We start from the raw sequence: 26,902 nt of genomic DNA, 5'->3' as shown, positions 1-26,902 counted from the left end.
ATTTGTAGTTCAACCATACTTAAATACCTACCTAAGTCATTTTGAATCTGATAATTTTCGGACTGGATTAAAAAAAAAAAAAAAATAGCATTCATAAGGATTTTGTTAGCAGTTCTAATACAATTTCATTGGCAAAGCCATTTAAAGGAAGTCATTTAATGGCTTTTATTTCTTGTGCTTCTACAATGGAATTTCATGTGGCCTTATTGAAATTTAAACGAAATGTTTACATTAATGCTTGTACAAATTTTTAAATCCCACTTGCACTAGGTTTCTAGGAAGCGTTTAACGAAAGTTTAGCCTCGAAAGTTTTAATTTTCGATTCACAAACTAAATACAAGCCCTGTAGAGATAATAACTGCGAGAAATTAAAGATCCTAACCTTAAGGAAGAAAAATTGTTAGTTGGGCTGGTTACAGTTGCTTGAATGTAAAAATTTTTTTTAGGTATCTACATAATATTCTATGCCATTTTAAAGAAATTATTTTCCCACATAGGTATTAAAGCAAAAGTGAATTCATGGATCCTTTTTGAACAAAATAGATTTTTCAATAAAAATTTTAAATAGGTAAATGTACCTATTAAAAAAAACTAATGTTGACTTTTTTTACTTTCTTTTTTAATTGTTAAATTAAGGCAACCAAACCCTTTTTTTTCACAAAAATTAAGATTGTTATTCGGTTGTTGTTCGGTTAAGTGGCTTACGAGAAAGTCAAAAATTAAGAATATGGTTTTATGTCATGTACCGTTATATATTTGATATATTAAAAGTATTATGCGCCACAGTTCACATATCTTTTAATCAAAATCGTTAGAGCCGTTTTTTATTAAAAATTAAAAAAACGATTTTTAACGGGAAAACCGGATAAAAAACTTATTGACTTCACAAACATTATTATTATACGCCAGAAAGCTTTCCTAAATTTTTTGCTTCTATTTACCTTATCTTGTTAGGATATACCTAATGTGAATTGTAAAAATAAAAATGTTTGAAAATGTGTCTTAAATCCGCTATTTATTTTTTAATTGAATCATTGGTAAAAAAAACTATGTGAATAAGAAACCGGAGTTCTAACCACTTCTTATTTGATCAAGGCTCAAGACATGTTTAACTGCTGTTAGCAAAAAGCATCTCATAAAAAGAGTGTTTAGATAACTGAAAACAACCAATTTCCATTCCTTTTATTTCATTTTTTTTTTTGTTTTTGAGCTTATAATTTTTTTAAATTTATGTTTTTATTTTAAACTCATTTTCAATTAACTTTTAAGTCACTTATGCAACACACCAAAGCGAGACCTCATTTCGATTGCCGCCAATTTACAATGAGCATATCAACAACAAGGTATCAGAACTTCGCACATTTATCTTTCTTTTGCATACGAAAACAGCAATTTGCAAGGAAAGTCCAACAATCAATTTAATATTTATGCAAATCGAGTCGAATAAAAAGAGCACTCTATTTCCATATAAAATGCCTGAACAAAACCACCTGTCACATTCGTCCTCTTATATGCATAAGGACAAACAGAAACAAAAAACAAAAAAATTCCCTGTCCCAAGATATTTTCAACATCATCGGTTTTAAGTATTTTTAATGGACGCGACGCGAACATAAAATCGCGATGAGTTCAAAATGATAAGGACACAACAAATTGCCCATCATTTGGATTGCACTTGGAGTGAAGGAAGACCGTGTCGCAGTCACAGGCTGTCACGATTCAGCGCCAGCCTGCGATAAACATCTGTCTTCGCTGCTGTCATCCTGCCCATTAAATGGATCGTGTTTTTAGCTTGTTCCGAGTCGTTCATCTCTGACAGCTTGGATGCAATGAAGTAATCTCTTGCTAGCACATTACACGATTTGGGTCAAAAGGATTCTCCATCAAACTTATTTTTATACTCGAAACAGGTCACTCATATATTTAACTATAGGACTAAGCATGAGAAGAAACAGACTCTTGAATTCCATCAATGTTCTTGACCTCTCTCATGGTGCACTAGCACCAGCACCAGCATCATCATCAACAGCCTTAGCCACTAGCCATGAGCCACCATGTGGCAACGATTCGGATTGTTATTCAATTTTATGTTATCACGATGTTGGAACAGAATGCTCCGTTATAATGGAGAGGTAATGCATCAATTTTCTAAGACCGTCATCATCTGACGCCCTACATGATTCCTAGACAACGGAGCATCACTTCAAGCTGACTCCTCCGAAACAAACCAAGAACAGTAACGGAGGCAGGCGCTCACAATGGGAAAATGATTATATCTCTGGATGCGCATTCACATTGGAGCAGCGGCAACAACGACGGTGGCGGCGGCGCGCAGCGGCAGTTACGGACTATTGCTGTGAAATTACTCCGCATTTATCGGCAATCGGATCTTTTGACGGAACACTGGCCCCATAGAAATACACGGTTCGGAGTTATAATATGGCATGTTCCGACTCGGAGCATGATGGCTTCCACAAACCACCACAATAACTGGCACAAATAAACGATTCACCAGTGACTGCTGCCGCCAAGTCAGTCCGTCATCATCAATCATCTAAAATCTCGACGAGCTACGGCCAGTGGAAAAAAAAAATTTAAATGAAAAATGCTCTGCGGCCAGGAGATGGACTTTCTTCTTCATCTTCTTGGTTGTAGTGTAGTTTGTGTGCGGCTTTGCCTGAAAGATGGAAAAGAATCGCGAAACCAGAATTCGATCAGCGCAGTGGCAGGAAAATTTATGCAGAACCATTTGAAAGCTATGCGAAGAACTATGAGCTCTTAGAGCTGGAGGGTTATGAGACTATGACTATGGCCATGTATTATGACAATCGGTGTAATGATCTGCTTTGATCATGCATCAAGATTAGAATTTGAAATTGCGCCCCAATCGATGGGCTTGTCATGTGAGGAGTAGCAGCAAGCTCTTGTAGTTGTTGTGATGTGAATGTTGATGATTAAACGCTTTCGGTTTTGGAATTAATGCCAAACGATAGAGCGATGCGTTTCGTAGTTGTTTAGAAAAGCGACACACAAGGCGCCATCGACGAAAGTCGTAAGGCATGTTTTACTTGTATTTTGACTCCTTTAAGTGATGGGTTTTATATCTCTGATCGAAAGTAAATCGATATTTTGTTTTTATGTTTGAGAAACGTTCAAGGAAATTCAGAAGTAGGGAAAACAAATTTCTTCTTAGATTTTTAAAAGGATACAGATCATATAGGTATGCATAAATGGATGTGCTTTGCAGATTTAGTTGAAAAGAATCGGGTAGCGTAGAGAAGCTTTAGACCTTTAAAACGGATATTTTTAAAAGTTGTTCCACATTATTTTGAGCTTATCCTGGACTTTTCATAAATTTATTCAAAAATTGATTTCATGGAAGCCCTTTTGCGTCTTACAAGCTAGTTAAAATGTTATTTTTTAACATTTTTCTAAATAATTTATTTGTGAAGCTTGTACTGTGAATATTTGATCGATGGTGGACTGGTCCTGGTCTAAGGCCACATAAGGATCTTTCAGATTGTTAACGATTGGCTTCAGGCGTTCATATTTTAAGGCAGGGAAAATCTTATAGGCGATCTTAAGGAAACTGATTCCTCTGTTAACGTTGTTCAGAGGGTCTACTTTCTTAAGGATTCTGCGGACAATACTGGAGTTTCATTCTAGGCGCATGCTTTTCTCCGACCATATTCGGCAAACGAGTTAGTGCATAGTGCCAAAACCAGGTCATTTCCTGCTGCTATAAACAGTTAGGCAGCAAAGCCGTCAGCTCCAGCAGCGTTTTCAGACCGAAGTTTGAATATAACTTTCTTCACTTTGTCCAGGTTTGGGGGATGGAATTTTTAGCATTTAGCATCGTCAACATTGAAAAGTGCAATATTTCTTTTAGTGAAGTTGGTTTCGTCATCACCATTGTAGAGTTTACAGAAGTGATTTCTCCAAATTCTAAGTATCGCTTGCGACTCTACTACAATGTTCCTTTGTTGGTCCTACCTTCTGGTACAACTTCCGAACCTCATTTCTGCTACAGCATTCCTCTATTTTCTCGATCACTCTTTTCTAGTGTCGCCTCTTCTTGCTCCTGAGAACCTAATCATCCAACTTGTAACGTTACAAATTACACTGTGATAGTTCAAAAAACCGACAGAGGGCTCTCATGTCTACTAAAGATAATTCGAGTATGCTGAACACGATGGCTTACTTAGTTTTTCTGGATTAGGTCAAATAAGAAAGATTTTTGCGTTTGAAATTTTGTTGGCACATGCCAAAAATGAGGGTATAAAACACCATATATTTTCCAATTTTTGATTTTGTATCTATGTAAAATGATGGAAAATCTATTTTTTTGGAAGTATTATTCGTAAAAAAGTTATTTGAAAAAAAATCTGTGGAATGACTATTTAAATCGTTATTTTATGGAAAAAAACGTCGATTTTTCTTAAATTTTTTAACTATAAAGGTACAAATGTATGCGAAAACTCCACATTTTTATGTAGACACCTTTTATGTGTTAGTACTCTGGAATATTATACATATGTAGATGTAAATATTTAATTAAAAAATCGGGCATGGTATCAATATTTTAATTTAAATTCTTTCAATTTGTTTTAAAATTAAAACATATTTACTATTACTTCCATCTGCATACTGCATTATATGAGCTTACATACATACACATTACACAACACATAATATATTTGTCACAGTCCATCTCTAACTTAAGGGGGTTTGTCACGCTTATCTGTTTTGACTCCTTTAACGGTCATCTATTTTTTTTTTATTTTTTTAGCTACTTGAGCCCATGGGTGTTTTGCCCCCTTCCGATCTTACCTGATATTCTAGAATATTTTTTTTCTTAAGGTTCAAACCTTTAGGATTCATTCTCTCACCATAAATACTCTTGTTTATCAACCTTTCATTATAAAAAAGAATAAGTTAAAATTTTTAACTATCTCACGGTAAAAAGTGCAACTTACTTTTAACATAAACGGTAACGATCAAATCGTTGCCACGGAGTGCTGCATTTTAAGTAATACGAAAAATATTAGAAAAATTGAAGAAAAATCGATGAATTTTTCCATTAAAATAATGATTTAAATAGTCTTTCGATAGATTTTTTTTTAAATAACTTTTTTTACGAATAATACTTCCAAAAAAATAGATTTTCCATCATTTTACATAGATAAAAAATCAAAAATTAGAAAATATTTGGCATGTGCAAACAAAATTTCAAACGCAAAAATCTTTCTTATTTGACCTAATCCAGAAAAACTAAGTACGCCATCGTGTTCAGAATACTCGAATTATCTTTAGTAGATATGAGAGTCCTCTGTCGGAAAAAAAAAGTTCCATTTTCGAACACAGTGTTATCATCCTGACTTTTCATCTTGACTTATAGCCACGATTTATCCCTTCAAATTGTCATCACGACTTATCGTCAAGATTTGTTTCTTCAACTTTTCATCCTGCTTTATTAACAGGCTTGTTCTTGTTGCTGGCCTAGATTTGGAGTCTCGACTCTTCATTCCAATGAATAAAAATCCAAAATCCTGAAAGCCCAAAATTCTAAAAACTTAGAAACCAAAAAATCCAGAGTCACGAAAACGTAGAATCCTAGAATCCTTAAATCCCAAAAACCCAAGACCTTGAAATCCTAGAATCCTGAAAAACTTAAATGCCGATACGGAAATTTTTTTTTTTTCGCCTATAGGACCTTGTACTACCTTGTTATATCGACTTGTCGCCTCTACTTACTTGTCGTGTCAATTTTTCGCCTCTGTTTTTAAAATTCATACCTATAAAAATTGACATTGTTTTTGCTCGAGATTCACCTTAATTTACTGAACTTATAAAGTATATTCCTCTTAGATTTCTAGAGGATTTTATAATTATTCCACGATTTTTAATGTTTCCCATGATGATTTATAAGAATCTTTAGGTTTTATTCGTCAATAAACTGGATTCTGGATCTAGAATATTTTTTTAAATTTTTGCAATTTTTAAGGGACGTTCATGAATTTTCTGAAATCTAGTCTTGACCGGATTCTTTCCTAAATATGTTTTAAACGATTTTTTTCTGTGGTTCTGCAGATTTTGTTATGATCTGCTGGGTTTGATTTACCGAATTTGTCTTTGAATTTCGGAATCCTTGGTTTTTTTCTGGGCCGGTTCAAAAGCATACAACATAGCAAACAACATAAAATCAAGCTCGAACACTCGAAACAAAAGGTAGTATCAGAACGAAGAATACACTTACTGCTCCACCTAACGGCAAGGCTCCACTTCGGGAGTTCACCAAATAAGTACACGAAACCGAGAAAGCTTAAATTGAGAATTTAATTAAAGAAAATAATAATAATCTTTTTTTTTTTTAATATTGCTCGCGTCAAAATTAGATTGTTTCTTTCCAGGCTTAACTTATTTTTTTTTTCTGATGTTCCCAAATTATATAGTTTGTAAAGTTGCAAAAATTGTATTGAATAATATAAAATATTGTCTTGGATCTGACAAAGATTGTCTTTCATCAAATGTTCTATTCTATTCAAGGCTTCGTCGGTCCCAAATGACTTTCTTCTTTTTATTATCAAGTACAAGTAATATTGTCATGAATCCAAAAAGTAGTAACAATAGATAAAAGAAATGCTTCCTTAGCTTAATTATATTTAAAACAAAAAAAACTCAGAACAGAACAATAGTGAAGGTGTATGGATCGAAAGTTGAGAATACCAACAGGCCATTGGTTTTGTAAGATATACCGATGTATTTTCTGCAGACAGTGTAGTATCTTTAGTATGGAATCGAATCATATTCACACCTGAGTGAATCCTCTTTTTGTGGTTGCACACTTCCTGTTGGCATCACATATCTTCCTTCTTTCCTATCGAATGTAGTTACTTTAAGAAAAACAAAAAAAGAGGATGATAACCTGCGCTGCTGTGTGAGGTCTATCGTGGGAAGAACGAAAAAAACTGCACTTTTTTTTTTGTTGCAATATCATGCAATTAAGTTCCATGCATCGGTACATCTGCTTGGGATATTGTAATTGGCTCGGGCTGACTGGCTTTCCCATGCGATACGCTCTATTTATGCAATGTGAAGCCACTTAAGTGGAACTTTGCATCATTTACAGGTTGATACTCTGAGGCGAGGCATATCTTCTACTTAAAGGTATTTTGCTACTATCTTTTTGGATTTACATTATTGCAACAATCGCGATGCAACACCGAAACCGAAAAGCTATACAGGAGCTCTAAAAGTCGAAGAAATAAAAGGTTTTCTATTGTGCTGATGTTCCAACCGTGTGAATTTGATTTTTATCAGTTTGGCATTAAAGATTTTTTTATGTATGCCTTCGAGGAAATTCACGTTGGTTTGTGAGTATCATATGGGTGGAGATTTTTCTTTTATTTATTGCTATACATTGTTTCGAAGATAACAACAAAGAATGTTAGTTATGTATTGTTTCACTTTTTAATGATCGAAAACGTTTAAAAAAAATGGCAAAAAACACACCCTTTTGCAAAATATTTATTTCTCAATGTGCTTTTTATACATAGTTTCACAGTATTTTTTCTTTGCAACATGGGGCCTTAAGATGGATGATGAGGTGATGACGCTTTTACTTGTGATATTGGGACAATATTTCGAACTTGAGATAAACATAAAGGAATTTGGTGAAATCCCGAAAATCGAGATCCCTTGAATCCAAAATTCTGAAATACCGAAAGTTTAAAACCAAAAAAAAAAAAAAGATTCCATAAAACTCATAGTCCCGAAAATCGAAAACCCTAAATCGAAAATCCTGAAAACCTAAAATGGCGAAAACCTAGAATACTGAAAACCCAGAATCCCAAAAACCCAAACTGCTGAGAATGTATAATTCCAAAAATGCACAATCCGAAATACCCAGAATCCGGGAAAACCCAGAATCTCAAAAATTCGTAATCACAAAAACCTAAAATATTGAAAACCTTTAGTCACAAAAAGCTAGAATTCCAAAAACCCAAAATCCAGAAAATGCAGAATACTAAAAACCTAGAATCTGGAAACCTTGAGTCCCGAAAAACAGAAACCCAAAATCACAAAAAACACAGAAGCCCGAAAATCTAGAATCTAGAAAAACTTAAATCCCGAAAATTCAAAATCTTGAATACCGACAATCTTGAAAACTCAAAATCCCGATAACATAGAATCCAAAAAACTCAGAATCTGGAAAATCTAGAACTCCAAAACCCAAAGTCCTGAAAATTTAAAAGCCTTAAAACGCAGATTACTGAAAACCTAGAATCCTAAAAACCTTAAATCCCGAAAACACAAAATCCCTCATGCCTTCAGAATCCCATAAATTCAACACTCCGAAAATCCAAAATCCGAACATGCAGAATTAGATCAACCCAGAACCCGAAAACTTAGAGTAGCAAAAACAGAAGCCAAACGAACCCAGGATCACAAAAACCCACAATCCGAAAAATCTAAGATTCCGAAAACCCTAAATTCTGAAAACCCAGAATGACGCTTTTACAGAAACCTAGAAACTCAAAATTTCGAAATCGAAATTTCGAGACATAAGATCATCACATTCGTTCGCCCTGAAGATAGCTTCCTTGTTCATTCCTTAATTGCTACCTAGCTTTAAGACCTCCATAAGAAGAAGGAAACATCCGGAATTGTTATGCAACCCAAAGTCTGGTGTGTGGCTTGGAATTTTCTTTCACAGTTTTATGCAAATTCACAAGAAGTCATCATAAGCGATCGAAGACTAATAGGTAATTAAGCTACTGATAGATTCAACGGTGGTATGGTGACAATGAGACTTCAACAACCGCTTTCATAAATGACAGAAGATTGTATCTGTGGTTTGGCTGCTTGAACTGCTGAATGTGGTCAGGAGTTCGTTCGTCATATAAAATCTTCATTGATTGTCATCGTCTGGTTTGGATGAAAATGCAACACATCAGTGTGTGATGTATGGCAATCATTAAAGTTTATGGCAAATGAAAAATGGGTTTTACGTAATGTGTCGTTCCACGCGAATATATCGTTCCAGTCCATCCACAGAGGCATATTTATTATATGACTTTAAGGTTGGCGCAATCGATAGACCCTTATAACGATATAACAAAATGTCTAATGATGGAGTTTCCTTGTTTTGCGGGTGTCAGATGCAATCAGTTTTCATCAAACTAATTAGCTTGGTTGGATAATGTGTAAGTTGAAACCCTTTGGGGTGTGAAGATGTTTGTATGTACGAGTAATTTAAGTATATCGATAATGTTTCTTTTTGTTTGGGGCATAATGGAATCGGGCTTGCATTCCCATATGGAACTTGTGTGGTTAGTATTTTTTTATATCTACGATGAAAGTTTAGACACGATGGATTTATTATAGCAATTTGCTTAGTAGTTTGTAGTTGCGGGAAGTTATTGAGGGGCTTCGATAGGTCTGAGAGTGTGATGATTGCTTGAAAAGCTAATGACTGCGTAATGGAAATTAAACAGAAGCTGTTTTGTTAAGCTGTGTCATAGCGCCAAAAGTACTCCTGACAGGGTGGTGGCATATTGATTAAATCTTAAGCGGTTTTATAATATTTTTCGCGCGGTTAGATTGGATAGGAAAAAAAAACAGTTAACTGACAAATTAATAGACATTTTAATAATTTGTTTCAAAAGAAATCTGCGATGACTATTATTTCATACCATTAGGTATCGTAGTTTGGCCAAGCACGATTTGGCAATTTTGTCATGCAATTTTTTTAAATCACCCCTATTGCGATTTCAATCTCATTTTATTATGTAATGTATGCCAGTGTTACATTCATTCTTATCAATATTATAACAATTTATGACAGCCTGCATCATTCTTAATGATCAAAACCTTTAAAAATTGAGTTTCCAAGAATTTAATTTCATTTTTTATCAATTATCAATTATCAATTTATAATTGATAATCGCATCAATTACACAGCCACACAAACAAAAATAAAAGTTCTGACCTGGGGTTGCGACTAGGTTTTTCTTATAGTTTTTGGGTCGCTGAAACCGAATCCAAAGTTTATTTTGCCGTATCACGTCATGTTTTTGAAATATCCTCAAAAAATGTCAAAACTCAAAAAAAAAAAAGTTACTATCTGATATTTTTTGAGGATATCTCAAAAACCTGGCGTGATACAGCAAAATAAACTTCAGATTCGATTTCAGGGACCCAAAAACTATATGAAAAGCCTAGTCGGAACCCCAGATAAGAACTTTTGTTTTTTTGGTTTTGACATTTTTTTGAGGATATCTCAGAAACCTGACGTGATAGAGCGAAATTGTATTTGAATCTGGATTCAGCAATCCAAAAACTATATGATTAACATATTCGCACATCCAGATCAAAGAAAAAAAATTTTTTGTCGTAACATTTTTTGAGGTTATCTCAAAAACCTGACGTGATGGGGCAAAACGGAGTTCGGATTCGGTTTAAGCGACCCAAAAACTATGTGAAAAACTTAGTCGCAACCCCAGGTCAGAACTTTTATTTTTTTTTTGTGTGGCTGTGTTATGATTGTCTGATCAAGAACTGTAACAGCTGTGATACCTTCCTTGCTTTATTGAATGCAGGGCCGGATTTAGGACTTTGGGGTGAGCGGCCACACCGGGCGCAGAGCTTTAGGAGACATTCCTTTCGATGCTCCCGTTTTGTTATATACTTTTATGAAAATGAATGTATTTACACTCAAAGTTTTTTGTTAACACCTTTTCTCCGGCAAATTTTTCAGCACCTAGAGTCTAGAGTGGTCAAGCCCATTTTTAATCAGCTCCTCCTGCTGCTTTTATTCGGCGTTGTAATGATTTCGATGCCCAGAGTCCAGGTGGATCATATAACTCTCACATACCTTGTTCTATTTTTGAAGCCAGCGATTATATTTTTGCATTTGCTTGTATAAGTGTTTTTTAAGTCTAAATCAGCTTTAAAGGTTGATAAAAATAATTCCCTAGTTTTGTTTTATATTTTATTGGTTTTTAGTTGATAATAATGTGCAAGGCGCTTCTAAGCCAAGGACCCAGACCAGAACAACAATCTCAACAATAAAATCAACAATTTTTTTTTAAATTTAAGTGGCCTAAGAGCTGCTAGAAGTATTCAGCTGCACTTTTTTCATAATTAAAAAAAATACTTAAAAAAAAACTTGTTGCTTTTGTTTTTTTCGACATAAAACTTCAGGCTCAGCGAAATTAGGCCTCATGAAATAAGACCATAAAAGAAAATATGAAATAAAGCCCCAAAATCGAGTATTTTCTCATTATAAAATTATGCCCAGTGAAATAAGAACCCAACGAAATGAAAATATGGCCCAAAAATAAATGAAATGAGGCTCCAACTTTTTTTGAACTTTTTTTGGAAAAATGGAATAAAACCGCAGATTTACGAGTGAAAGAGATTCCCGTACATTTTGCACGTGAACTACTTCATGTCGCGTAGTAAAGCAAAAATCTCCAATTTTTTTTTTTTACCACGAAATTTCACAGGAACGTTCACGGGTTAGTCCAGTGCATTTTTAATTTGACCCAGCAGTTTGTACCACCCCCAAATTTTTTTTTTGCTCATTCGATAGAACATTGGCTGAATATCATTATCTTGATTTTTCGCACTCGCGAAATTCACTTTTCGGTCGCCATCTTGGATTTTAGTTTTTGTTGAACATCTCGATTTCTATTTGTTCTACATAAAAGTTGTGTATACAAGAAACGTAGGCAATTAAATTTCGCGTCTTTTATGTTAAGAACATTTTTTCGATATTCCTAATATTAAAAAAGTTACAAGCCAAGAAAGTAAAAAAAACTGAAAAAAGTGACAATTTTACAGATTTGAGCACTTTTTATCAAAATTATGAAATATTCAGCCAATGTTCTATCGAATGAGCAATCAAAATTTGGGGTGGTACAAACTGCTGGGTCGCCCATTATGAACATCATAAATGCACTGGACTATGTATGGTTTTACTTCACGACTTGCTTCACCAAGTATGTACTAACTAGGCTTTAGTAAGTAACAGACTGGCTGGAAAATCGCACAATTTTTTCAGCTATTCTGTTACTTATTAATACTTTTCAATGTAAGAATCGTGCGGTAAATCATCAGAGAGTAACAGAATAGCTGCAAGAAATGGTTAGCATCAAAATCTTTGCATAGAAAATTAAGTAACAGAATAGCTGAAAAAAATCGCTCGATTTTTTGCAGGTCATGTGTTACTTACTAATGCTTTTCTATGCAGAGATGCTAACTATCAGAGAGTCTTTAAAAATTCACAAAAAAAAATTTTGAAAGACAATTTAGTTTCGCATTTTCATGTAAATTATAAAAATGAAATACATAAATCCCCAAATTGTTTTAAAAACAAAATGAAAGTAAGCCCCAAAATTTATGTTGGGGTTGTATTTTATTGGGCCCTTATTTCATTATGAAATTATGCTCCAAAAATAAAATGAAATAAGGAACCATAAAATGAAACAACATCCCAAAATTTGAGAAATTTCGTTGTTGTTGTTGTTGTTTTGTTTGTATATTTTTTTTGGGCCTTGTTTCATGGCCTTATTTCCTGGGGCCTAATTGCATAACTTGAAATGTCTCTTAGAAGAAAAAAGACTAAACTATTAAAATATTAAGATTGTACGTTTATTCAATTGCAACATTTGAAGTGATGAAATATTACATTCCAATGCAAATTTCATTATTCACTTCAAGTAGTTAAGTAAACATTAGATAAACGAACAAAAATCTCTGATATGAAATAGACATTGTGAAGGTACTCGTACATAAAAATAATGCTTATTTCAAAATATCACATTAATATGTTGCACATTTGGCCTCTTAAAATTGTACAAAAATAAATAATCTATTAATTAACACCCGTCAACAGTAGTCAATTCTCAACACCTAAGTGTCAAAGGCTTCTTTAGAGAATATCAAATTTATGAGGTGAATGTTTGATTTTTAAAAATAGTTTGCACTTTTAATTTCGCATACCTACAGTATACCTAAATAAAGTAAGTATGGAGTAGGTATTGAAGATCTTAAGAGTGATGTCAATAAATATAAATGTGAATGTATAACATTGACTTCCGAAGGCCGCTATAGGTACCTAAAATTTCTTTGGAATTAGTTTTTTTTTTATCAATTTTACAGTAGTAACCGAATATCCGATAAGTGTCACTGGTAAAATTAGTTAATTGGTACAATGAGGGAAAAAACTACTTAAAATCAACGAAAACCACGTTGATTCAACTATTTTTGAATAAATTTGCGTTGAAGACGAAAATTTTAAAATCAAAGTAGAACTTCGTTATTTTAAAGAGGTTTACCGTTATAAAACTTCTTTAAATCAAAGTTGTTTCAACGTATAAAAAAAAGCATCAATTTATTAAAAAAAAATTCATGTGTGCAGTTCACACGTGGTAGAAGTGGAACCTTAAAAAAAAAATTTCTTGCAAAAAAAAGAAAAAATCTACCTATTTTTTATTCTATCTCCTTTAAATACATGTTTTTTATATGATAACCTATATTAATTTTATATCATCTGGGAGCTTATTGTTTCAGTTCAAAATATTTTAATCGTCCATGTCTATACAACATCTACAAAAAGAGCTTATTTTTTTTCAAACCAAATCACTTTTCATTAAAAAAGCAAAAAAATCAATCTTTTTTCTCTTTTAACACTATTAAATATATTTTTTTAAATGACAACCTATAGTAAATTTTATATCATCTGAAAGGTTATTTCACCTTTTATATGACGTATGAATCATATTTCTACCATGCCTAGAAAAAAAAATAAGAATTTTTTTAAAGCCAACTATGTCGAAATTTCAAGCTGAGATTACCGTACTTCCTACACTGGGCATCGTCAACAAATCTCCACAGGTGTTTTGAGATATTTTTCAAGTTTTTCAATTCAAGATTGTGTAACTTGTAGAGCACGTAACGTTATGTGTGATATATCAAATAAAAGGTTATGTTATTAGCATGCGTATTAAAGTTAAATCAAATTTGTATGTGCACTAGATCAAAAGATATAACGTGTGTTGGAAAAGAACATCTTTTTACCGTTATCTCTGAATTTTAAATATGAAATTAATTGAAATTTTGTAATTATAATTTATTTAATTACCTGTCTACAGTACAAATTTCATTCATCTATCTATTAAAACAAAAAAGTTATAAAAAGTTGAAGTCGTGTCGCGTTTTCGTTTCATCTTGTTTCAAATAAAGAATTTTTCACTTCAAAAAAAGAAAAAATGGGCAGCCGCTGGGGATCGAACCTACAACTCTTGGGTTACTAGGCGAATGCTTTACCAACGTGCTATCTCACTGTTGACAAATAGAGTGATAAAATGCAACAAAAGCTGAAGTCCGACAAAAATAAAAAAATTCTTACGTTGTTTCAATTTTATTTTGAAGAAATTTCATGTTAATTTTTTCAACATTAAATCAACGTTGAACATATTACATTTTACGTTGAGTTTTTTCCCTCAGTGTAGCTTTTATGGGAAATTTCCGGAGGTACATTCTTCAACTTTAATAAAAATTACCAAAAATGTGTGTTTTGCAGTTTCTAATTGCAACCAACATAATATTTCGCAAGTTCGCTGATATCTAAGGAGATTTAATCCGAAACAATTTTACATTTCACAATCCTTTGCTATTTCCGTATCATAAGTTTTGTCTACTTACTACCTACTCTGGATTCTCTTTTAAAACAAAGCTCTTACACATTTAAGCATAAAAGTCTACAAATGACGGTAATTTGTAATTGTCGGTCATTTCTAAATTGCACATATCCCAGCTGCCTTAGTCACTACTATCAGACCGACACATTATTGCTTCTGACGAAAAACACAATATTATGTAAATAACGGCACTGCTATAGCAAACGTAGCAACCTATAAGTGCATTATTAAGTAGGTAATACATATTCACAATGCAGTGCGGATGTGGTACCGTTTTTTAAGCGTTTATTCACACCAATTATTGTGTGCTAAGGAATTAATTCCAGTCACGATCTTGTTGAAGATATAAAAACTATTTTTATGTTTTTTTAGAGTCGCTTGTGACATAACAGCAGATTGCACATTTTTATCCTGGTTAAGCTAGATACTTTGTCACCTCATATCTCCATGATATATAAAAGCATTCTACTAGCGAGTAGGTAGGTAGGTTAGATACCTTCCAGACCACGAGTGTTATGAGTTTACGAGGAAGTGAACAATGATGAATGAAGTGAGTTGTCAAGTTGCAAGTTAAATTTTAACGCGTGTCTCATGCATATAAGAGTGTATCCTCCTCATCTAATTCATGGACTGTTGGGCATAATTCTATAAGAACTTTCGCCTTAGATGATGTTTTTTGCCATTCGAGATGATGGTGATGGTTTATGGTTGATGTACTTTCTGACTCGGTTGGAAATTGCGCAGCATGTCGCGTTGTATTGCTTTGATGTGACTTATCTTTTTTCTTTCAAATAAAAAATATGAAACTAATAGGTGCGAAGTGTCAACGCGTGCCATTTTGATTGTATCTCCTGCAACAAGCAACGAGGATGTCGACAACATTGACAAATGATTTTCAATAAAAAAAATGTCTTGGATCTTGTTTGGAAGGAGGAAATTGATTTTTTTGGACGGGATTGCAGTTGATTTATAGTAGAGGTGGAGTTTTACTTTTTATGTATCACTACTTGTGGAGTAAATTCATTGTTGTATAGTGGACAAGTTTAGATAAATAACAGAATTGCTCGAATGTGATGGAAGAAGAGAAATGAAATTGATATAAGGGAAGAAACAAAGACGCGTACAGAAGATTGAGTAAAGGAAGCTAAAGTGGTGAAAAATTGCAGGAAGAAAAGGAAGATGGGTGCTGTGGGAAAGTAGAAGTTTTTTGGCAGCTTTGCTTTGCCCTGTTCAGAAGTTTATTTACAAAAAAAATTCAAGACAAACAATTTTCGATGTTTATTCTGTTTTCGAAGAAAAAGTCGATTTTTCCGTGAAGCATCGTTTCGATGAAGCATCGATTCGATAACTTACTAGCAGAAATTTAGAATTTAAGAAAACCTCTGATACTCTTTGCTTTAAGGAACTTTAAGAACTAACGATATCTGCTGAGATAATTGTCAGAAGTAGCAGAAACAGCGGCTTTTTAGTTTCAGTTTTTTGATAAGATTAAAACTTGGGTAAGAAATCATGTTCTTTAAATATCTAAGCTATAGCGACTGTCACAATCTCTGCACCAGTGAAAAATTCAAGAACATTAGAGCATCTTTGGTTAAACGGTGGAAACCAGTAGCAATTGACGATAAGTATTGCAATGACCCGATCATTACCTTCTTGTTTCTAGGCTCAAGATATGGATATTCATGTCATTACAAAAAAAGACAGAACATTATACATTTGGCGTCAAATACATTCAATCGAAAAATATTGCCAGAATTTGTACAGATTACTTTTCTTATAATCATTCGAATAACCAGCAATAGCACTAAATTTTGAAAACCCGTAAAAAGCAAGGAGTTAATAATTTCATTGGTTTTACAAGACTAATGTCTTGTTAAAGTTGCAAAATCATTATCAAAATGGCATACAGTTTTCTTCTAGCACAAAAAAATTACTAGGGAGACCAAGTAAGGTGTTCAGTTGGGGTAGTGGATAGGGATAGATTATCTAAATTATGTAGATTTCTTTTATCGAATTGGAGGATATATCCCGCTGTTCCTCTTATTTCTGGAATATTTCTTTCACGTGTTGCAACTTAGTGCAGATTTGCAAAATAGTCCTATCGAAGATTGCCACCTTTGTACATTAGGGTGGGCCAAATAAAATCAAAATTCTTTTTTTTTTTTATTTTACACTCCGAAAAATCGATTGCTCTAGAATATACTCACCAAATATGAGCTCTTTATATTTTTACATCAAGCTTCTACTAAAAAAAAATTTTTTTTATAGATCGACTTTTTAGCAAATTTTTTTTAACATTTGTAGGAAATTTAACGCTCTACAAAAAAGACCTTGCACACTTTTTTCGTTAATCTAACCGTTTAATATGTATTTGAGGTCCAAAAATCGAGAAAATCTTTAAAAATTGTGTTTTGTTCTTAATTTTGTAAAAAATTGAAAACTTATAATAATCACACGGGCAAGACATGTTAGAAAACAGATTGCTTACAAAAAAACGTCTTATTATCTTTTTTTTATTCATCTTACCATTTGAAAGATATTCGTGGCCAAAGTTAAGAAACAAAAATCATGTGTGCAATTTTTACACTGCTCAAAAGGTATAAAAATAATTTATTCAAAACAATCATTTTTCATGAAAAAAGCAAAAATAAAAAAAAAATTTTCTTCTAACACCATTAAATCCATTTTTTTATGACAACTTATAATAATTTTTATATAATAAGAAAGCTAATTGAAGGTTTTTGAATGAACAACAACAACTTGTGTGTGTTACCACCAAGTTCATAGGCTGGAGTTATAGCTATTTCACGGGGACCAACCCGATCATCAGACTCCTTTCAGTGGTGCTAAGTCGCTTATGTTCAATTAATTTTGAAAATTGCCCGAGCGAGGCTTGAACTCACGACCTAGCGGTTGGGAGGCCGACGCACTACGCATCGCACCACCGCTGCCACTTGAGAATTCATAACCCCGAACAGCGGTGGTGCGATGCGTAGTGCGTCGGCCTTCCAACCGCTAGGTCGTGAGTTCAAGCCTCGCTCGGGCAATTTTCAAAATTAATTGAACATAAGCGACTTAGCACCACTGAAAGGAGTCTGATGATCGGGTTGGTCCCCGTGAAATAGCTATAACTCCAGCCTATGAACTTGGTGGTAACACACACAAGTTGTTGTGTTTCATTCAAAAACCTTCAATCAAAATTGATTACACAAGCAGCTGCCCTGCCAGTATTACAAAGCTATACACAAACCATTTCTAATAAAGAAAGCTAATTATTTTACCTTTTATATGACGCTTCAATCATACTTCTACGAAAAAAGTAAGAATTTTTATAAAGCCAACCATGTCGAAATTTCAAAATGAGATTACGATACTTCCTACACTAGTGGATCATCGACAACAGCTACATGTGTTTTGAGGTATTTTTCAAGTTTTTCAATTTAAGATTGTGTAACTTGTAGGAACTATTATTAACAGCATGCGTATTAAAGTTAAATAAAATTTGTATGTGCTCTAGATCAAAGGATATAACGTGTTTAGAAAAAGAACATCTTTTCACCGTTATCTCAGAATTTTGTATATGTAATTAATTGAAATTTAATACACTTATAATTTATTTTAATACCTATCTGCAGTACAAATTTCATTGATCTATCTATTAAAACAAAAAAAGTTATAATCAATTGATTTTTCGTGTCGCTTTTTCGTTTCATCGTGTTTCAAATCACTACGAAACTAAAGAAGTTTTCACATCAAAAATTATAAAAACATTTTTTACTTTTCAAAATGTTCTAATGCACTGAAAAGTAATTAAGTAATTTGGGGCTTAAATGTTCTACAAAAAAGTCTTTGGTATCAAATTGATTGCTTTAACCGTTTAGATGATATTCGTGCCTACTGATTTCAATAATTTTCTTATGACCTGTATGCATTGCGATATGGATTTGGAGCTATTGATTTGTGAAACATTTTTTTTTTAATTTTTTAGGTTCCTGAGAAAGAGATTCTAAAAATCATGAATAATTTACAAATTTAATTCTGAATGGTTCAAATGATGAGCAGAAATTAAAGGTACCCAACAGGGATGGGACTTTTTGAAAAAAATGTCAAAGTAGATTTAAACAAATAACGCAGTAGATTAATTTTTATCGCAGTAGATTTTTATATTTGTATACAGTTTCATAAAAATTAACGAAAACTAAACATTTATTTCTTTTTAAGAAAAAATAACAAAAACAGAACAAAACAAAAATTTATGCATTGACTGCATTCAGAAACACGATCAAACAAAAATAATATGTTCATAACATTTTTACATGAGATTCCCGTGGAAACTTTCAACATTTTTGTTCGCATAGAATTTAAAAATTTATTGGAAATTTCCCCCGAATGGAATGTACATTTTCGGCAAAACTAGTTCCTTGCGCGTCACTAAAATTTTAGTTAAAAAAGACCTGTCGACTACCTCACTCATTACTTGAAAAAAAAAAGTTCAAAATACGGGGAGTTTTATGAACTTGAACAACTTTCCGCACTGAAAATAATAAATTTCGTAAAATTACGAAAATCGTTTCATACACTACATTTTCGTTGGCCCAACGAAACTTTCGTTGGCTCAACGAAAATATGTAATTTTTCATAATATGAAAACCTTCATCAATTAATGAAAACGTTTTATACACTTTTTCTCCCTTTTTAGTGCCAAAAAATCCAATTCAATGAAAAGATTCATCAATTAACGAAAAATTTCATACTCATTTTAAAGAATAAAAATAAGAATTTTTTCCTTACTTTATTAAAGTTTTAATTAAGTAACGAAAAAATTCATTAACCTATGAAATTCATCATTAACTAACGAAAATCTTCATAAGCTTATGAAAATTCTTCATATACTAATGAAATATTACATTGGCTTATGAAAAAATACATCAGTTAACGAAAAAAATCGTTGCCTTACAAAAAAAAAACGTAGACTTGGGTGCATTTCTGTTTTAATGATTAAAAATTGAATCTTGCTTTATATAGTTCACATTAGGTTTTTGTTTAAAAATCTATGTAAGCTGAGCTGAATATAAAAAATATTTGCGTATTGACAAGGTGTCTCACGATAAGTCGGACTCATCAGTTGACTTAAGTGAGCTCCACCGGGTAGAAACGCCAATTTTTGGTTTGGACTATTGAATCAATGATTTAACAGGTCCAATTAAATATTTATAAAAATTAAAATGAATGAAAAAATTCGTAATTCTACGAAAAGAATGTAAAAATAATCTACTAAAAAAATAATTAATACAACGAAAAGTTTCGTTAGCTAACGAATATTTTTTCGTAATTTAATTAAAATATTCATAAAATTTACGAAAAACTTCGTTAGTTTACGAAAGTTTTAATTAAATTTTACGTTAATTGATGAAAAAATTTCGTAAAGTGATGTAAAAATTCATTAATTCTCGATCAAAATTTTTTATGAAAAATTTCATTAAAATACGAAAGTTTTCGTTAATTGATGAAGTTCTTCATTAACGTATGAAAGCCATTTCGTTGAGCCAATTAAATTTTTCACCGGCTGAAAATTAATTAAATTTTCGTTGGCTCAACGAATTTTTTCGTTGTATTTACGTAAGGATTTGGTTCAGTGCGCACGGAACTTATAATAGGGTAAAAGTAAAATTGAAAAATTAATTTTTTTCGGGTGAAATCTTGTTCACATGAAACTCTCTAATCTATTTCAAAACAAAAAGTGCAGCAGATTTTATTTAAAGGCAGTAGATTAAAAAACAATGCAGTAGATCTACTGCAATTGCAGCAAAGTCCCATCCCTGGTACCCAATCTTATTCTTTCGTCCATAACTATGTTTGGAATGCTACCCTCTTTTTAGAAAACTAGTCAAAACTTTTTTCAACATAATAGATAGCTATGCACTGGAACAGGTAGAACCAGCTCAAGTCACCCTGTTTTTTCCTGCGTTTTAGGTATATATCATTTTTGTGAGCAATTTGATTTTATCTCGACCTTAAATTTACCTTACAACATAATATTAGACATCTAAGTACCTACTAAAACAATAGGTATTTACATGAATGTATACAGAGCAAGGCGATGCATTACTACTTACTTAGTAAATTTATACAAAATATGTTGTGAAAATTGCTATGTAGGTAAAAATTACCTATACATAAATATTAACTAGAGGTATTTGAACTCTAAACAATGAACAACAAAAATTTATGTTTTTTTTTTTAATTTATTGCTTTATTATTTTCTTTACATAACTCTGCATGTTTTACTATCATGCTATGAATGATCGTCTTCAGAAAAACAACAAATTTTCACTCATTACACCACCAGTCCACCATGTCTACAGATGGTAAATATACAATATTTAATCCAAGCCGAAGGAAACATGTCATAATTAGTCAAGAGCAAGGAACCGTAACCGTTAGGAAAAAACAAAACAAAAAAACTCCGAATTAATGGTGTCATTTATGACCATGACCCTGATACCTAAAGTCAGGGACACCAAAAAGACAAGTTCAGTGTTAAAAAAGAAAAAAACAAATTAATTTATAACTTCTATATCAAATGGCTTGATTTTAAAAATACACCCCACCTATACAAATTCATGTTTGTTTGGTTAAGATTTTAGGGACCCCTGTCTGCATGTCAATATAGCGGTACTTGACCCCAGAAAAGATACTGCATCCATTCAAATGAAAAGATACATTTTATACATAAACATAATGCAACAAAATGATTTACTAAACAAACAAATAAAAACTGAGAAATAAAAAGAAGATACATTCGATGGGGGAGAAACTATATACACATAAATAAATAAAAACAACTTAGGCGCGACGACAAAATGAACGGCGGCAACACGAATATCCAAAAATATACTCGCTCATCAAATTCCCACGAAATCAATTAACCACTTTGTGTGTCGGCCCTGTGCAATAGATACAATTTCAAAGATATAGAAGATAGAACATATCGATACAAATGCCGGAACGACTCCGATACGGCAGTTTCATTTTCTTCCATCTTCTTCGCATGCGGGGGAAGATAAAGCGGATTCGATTATCGGGTTCATCACGTGAAGGGTCCATCATCATATACTTATTTCATGCAACTCATGGCGGAACATGCCCTCCGTCGTCATCTTGTTCGGTCGTCGCCATACAGCCATCGTCATCATCATCGTGATAGTCGTGTGCAGTTCCATCTTCCATCAAAGGGAATCAATTCTCACCCCATTAGGGACGCTAATGTGCCCGAACATGCACTCTTCTTTCTTCTTCTGGATTTTTAATTATTTTCTGTTCGTATCGGAGAGAGAAGGACCATGGTCAGTGCGACGTCCACTTCATGAGCCAAATATGGCAGGGAATTACATTTTCTCATCCTCTTAAGAATTTTATATTATTTTTGTTGTTGTTTTTTTTTTTGAATTTTCTGCGTTGTTCAGCTAATTTTTTGTATTCAGTCAATTCCATATTGGATGAATAGGCTAACCAGTTCCATTGAATTTGCTGACACAAAGGGTGGGTATTGTGTATTGTGTTTTTGAATTTTTGTCGATGGACGTTTGAAAGAATGATTCTTGAAAAAAAAGTGAACATGTTTAATGTGAAGAAGGCAGTAGCAGACAGTGATGCTAGTGTCAATGGGTAAACAACAACAGAAAATCTCTTCCTCTATCTTTAATTCATCTACATAAGTGTCAGAAAATTGCACAAATTGTGATTTATGTTATTTATTTATTTGATGAATAAATCGCGATTATTAGGCATTATACACAAATTTTCTTTAAATATACAGGGTGTCCCACAGTCACCGCCCCAAATGAAAACCATGGATTCCTGAGGTCATTTGAAGTCGAAAAACTTAAGAGGTAATTTTCTCGTTTTCGTCCCGTTTTCGAGTTACCACGGTTTTTATGGTTTTTGCTCTCTTGTCCTTTAACTGGCCTTATCTTTGCCAAACTAAGTTTGATTTGAAAGATTTTTTTTACAACCAATCAAGAATTTATTACAGTTTAAGTTTGTCTCAAAACTTTTTTTTCTGCGGACAACCGTTTTTCCACAATTTTGCATCAAACACAATTTTCTTCGTTTTTTAAGTTGTTTTTTACACTTTCATATCATTTAAGTCAAAAAAACACGTTAATGAGTATTAATTTTTTGTGGGTTTTATTAAAGCCCAGTTTATTTTCATAAAAAAAAATAGGTTTTATTTCATAAAAAAGGCTACTGAAAGTAATTTAAAAAAAATAAACAAACTGAGTGAATTAAAAAAAAATTATTTTTAAATAAAAAATTAATTTAAATGAATTAAAAACTTTTTCTGAGCTATTGTGGTTAAGAAAAGAACAAATAGATAAAGCTCAGAAAAAGTTTTAATTCATTTAAATTAATTTTTTATTTAAAAATTATTTTTTTTTTTAATTCCCTCAGTTTGTTTATTTTTTTTTAATTACTTTCAGTAGCCTTTTTTATGAAATAAAACTTATTTTTTTTTATGAAAATAAACTGGGCTTTAATAAAAAGCCCAAAAAAGTAATGCTCATTAACGTGTTTTTTTTACTTAAATGATATGAAAGTGTAAAAAACAACTTAAAAAAGGAAGAAAATTTTGTTTGATGCAAAATTGTGGAGAAACGGTTGTCCGCAGAAAAAAAAGTTTTGAGAAAAACTAAAACTGTAATAAATTCTTGATTGGGTGTAAAAAAATCTTTCAAATCAAACGTAGTTTGGCAAAGATAATGCCAGTTAAAGGACAAGAGAGCAAAAATCATAAAAACCGTGGTAACTCGAAAACGGGACGAAAACGAGAAAATTACCTCTTAAGTTTTTAGACTTAAAATGACCTCAAGAATTCATGGTTTTCATTTGGGGCGGTGACTGTGGGACACCCTGTATACTATGTTTTCATCATAGTTAATGCTTTGAAAGGAAATTTTCCAATTGAGACCCGATTGAGACACTTTAAGGCCAATGACCAAACTGTTAAATCCTTTAAAAGTTTTTGTTCTATCATGCATGTCAAGGTGAAAAAGGTAAAAAAAAAAAACAAAGTCATAGGTATTTTTTTTGTTTACAAATATAATTGAATCAATGCAAGTTTGAAACATGGCTTTCAATGCATTTTGTGAATAAAATGATATCAAAGTATAAATAAAGGAGTACAAAAAACAAAATACTCAAAAACTATTAAAATCCAATAGATTTTGAGACAATTTTAAAATCAGTTAAGATTTGGCAAAAATTGTTAAATTATTACTTATTCAAAAAAACACAAAAAAGCATAAAAAACGTTATTACTTGATAACGAAGCAAAAACGAGTCAATATACCCACTGTTTTCGTCTGTAGCGCTGATTTTAGGCCCCCTTGGTATAGCATACTGTAGCGCCATAAAGATGCATTACTTCATGAAATTTATTTTCAATATACAAAGGATTTGCAAAAAGGTAGGTATCTTATTTATTAATTTATAACCCTAAAATTTGAACAACTAAAAATAGGCTATAGTTAATAAATTTTTTCCTTTACAAAACGTAACATAACATAGACTGTCAAGAAGGGAGGTCGCTAGAGACGTGTCTAAATTCGTGAAAAGTTATTTTTTTGAACAATTGAATTTACATGAAATATAAAGTTCATGAATTAAAATTATGTACATTTATTTTAGATCCTCCCAGAGGAATTTTTGGAATGATTTTTTTTACAAGATTGTAAAGATTGTAAAACTTTAATTTTCACCAAAACAGCTAGAACGTTTTTGTTAAAAACAAATTCAAATTTTATTACTATTATTAACGCCACCTGCCATAGAACCGTTTTTTTTTTATATTCTGAATTTCTTTCAAACGACTACATTAATTTCAACAAAATTATATTATATTCAAAGTTTAGTATAAGTATTAGACTGATTCAAAAAAAAATTTTTTTTATTTTGTTCAAAGCATTGTTGAAAATATTGTTGGAAATGACGACAAAAAAATACTGTAAAAGTTTCAGCCCTTAATGTTAACATTTAGTACCGCCGCATCGCAATTTTCTATTTCCCATACGATTTGTATGGGAAAGATTGTGTATTTGTGTTTAGAATTTTGTATCTTTTTAATGGTTCATCAAAAAGGCTAAATTTAATCATTTTCTTGTATAAAATTGAACGCTCTACAAGATTGCATTTATGAAATTAAAAAAAAACGGACGCGAAAAATTAATTAAAATAATTTTTAGTTGAAAAAATGAATAATTCGAATTTATTGAAGAAATCTAATATGATAGTTTTAGGGGTTTGAGAGTTATATAAAAGGATCTGTGAAACCAAAACACAACATAGAATACAAATATTCGAAAATTTTGCCAAATTTTTTGAAAAAACATAACAAATTCGTCAAAAAATCGGAAAAAAATGAGAAAAAATTACTTTTTATATTTTAAAGTTGAATAACTTCGAAACGCGGGGGTAAATCAAAAAAATTAACAGGAGCTTTTTTGTAGAGCGGACAATTTTATAAAAGAAAATGATTTTGTCAAGCCTTTTGGATGAACCATTAAAAAGATACAAAATTCTAAAAACAAATACACAATCTTTCCCATACAAATCGTATGGGAAATAGAAAATTGCGATGCGGCGGTACTAAATGTTAACATTAAGGGCTGAAACTTTTACAGTATTTTTTTGTCGTCATTTCCAACAATATTTTCAACAATGCTTTGAAAGAAAGAAAAAAAAAATTTTTTTGAATCAGTCTAATAAGTATATCATAAGTCAAAAATAAAATTTAAAAACTTACTTTTTGGATTTTTAAACAAAACTTGAAAAAAAATTAACCTTGATTTTTTTTTTATTAATTTTGGGTTTAGGTGTTTATGTTAGCAACTCACTAGAGGCAAGAATAAAGGTTTTTTTTTTGCTTTTTATCACTTAAAGAACGAAGTTATTCGAAAATATTTTATGCTAAATTTTTAGAATTTAATATTTAGTACAGGTAAAATAGGCATTTATAAAAAAAAAAAAAATTGTTCCACTCATGAAACTTGGCAAAAAGTTTGCTTTTGCGATAAAAACCAAGTAGATAAAAAGTCTATAAAAAAGTTGGGTGGAAGGGTGTTTTTTTCGCGGACAAGAGGGAGGGGGTGAAGGTCAAAAATATACTGAAAAAAATTGTTTGTCGAATATCATCATATGACACATGTTTTCAAGGTATTTTTTGATGCTGAATCTAATGACATAAAAAAAATTTAAATAAAATACGATTGCTCTTAGAAAAGTTATTGCCGATTGAAAACAAGGGTGCTTGTTCTTTGACTTCAACAAGTAAAATATAACCGAAACCAATGTGAAAAACTTGCTACACTGACAAAATTTGGGATGAAGGTTTAAAATAAAACAGGGACAAAGGATTCATAAAGTTTTTAAAAATATTTTGGGTGAAAGGGTCTTTTTTGATAGGTTAAGTTGTGTGTGAGAAAGGTATCATAACAGCTAACTTATATTTTATTAATTTTTAAAACTTGGTGAAGTAGTTTTGGTTGGTATAAGAATTAAGAATCTATAAAAAGTAAAAAATTATTTTGAGTGAAAGGGTGTTTTTTTTTTTTTCAAGAAATGATGAAATTCGGAACTAGTACCACAAAAACTTGGAAAAAATTGTTACACCAATGAAAATTGGTAAAAATGTTTCATTTATAACAAAAAGCAAGAACTAAAAAAGTCTATACAAATATTTTAGGTTAAAGGGTGTTTTTTTTTTTGGGAAATAGGGAAAAATCCGCGATAAGTCCGATATAATCAATGGTATAAATGGTACCCTTACGAAATTCATTAAATATGTTCTCTTTCCCATGGGAATTACGAATAATGTAAGTCTATAATTTTTTTTTTGTGTGAAAGGGTGTTTATTTTAGAAGTAAAGAAAATATGGGTATATTTGAAAAAGTGTGTATTACGAGAGTAATATTAGTGATAGCCTATTGAAATTTAGCGATTATGTTACTTTTAAGATAAGAAACAAGAATATAAAGTGTCAATAAAAATATCATGGTAATTAGGGTGTGAGAACAAAAATGATGGGTCACCCTAATGAAATTTGGTAAAAACATTGATTTTGGGATAGAAAGCAAGAATAAAGAGTTTTCATAAAAAAATTTTGGTGAAAGAGTGTTTTTTTCGAAGAGATAGTA

The sequence above is a fragment of the Episyrphus balteatus genome, chromosome 1, assembly GCF_945859705.1.
Source record: "Episyrphus balteatus chromosome 1, idEpiBalt1.1, whole genome shotgun sequence".
In the NCBI taxonomy this organism is placed as follows: domain Eukaryota; kingdom Metazoa; phylum Arthropoda; class Insecta; order Diptera; family Syrphidae; genus Episyrphus; species Episyrphus balteatus.
Note: the sequence above shows the minus strand (reverse complement) of the source record.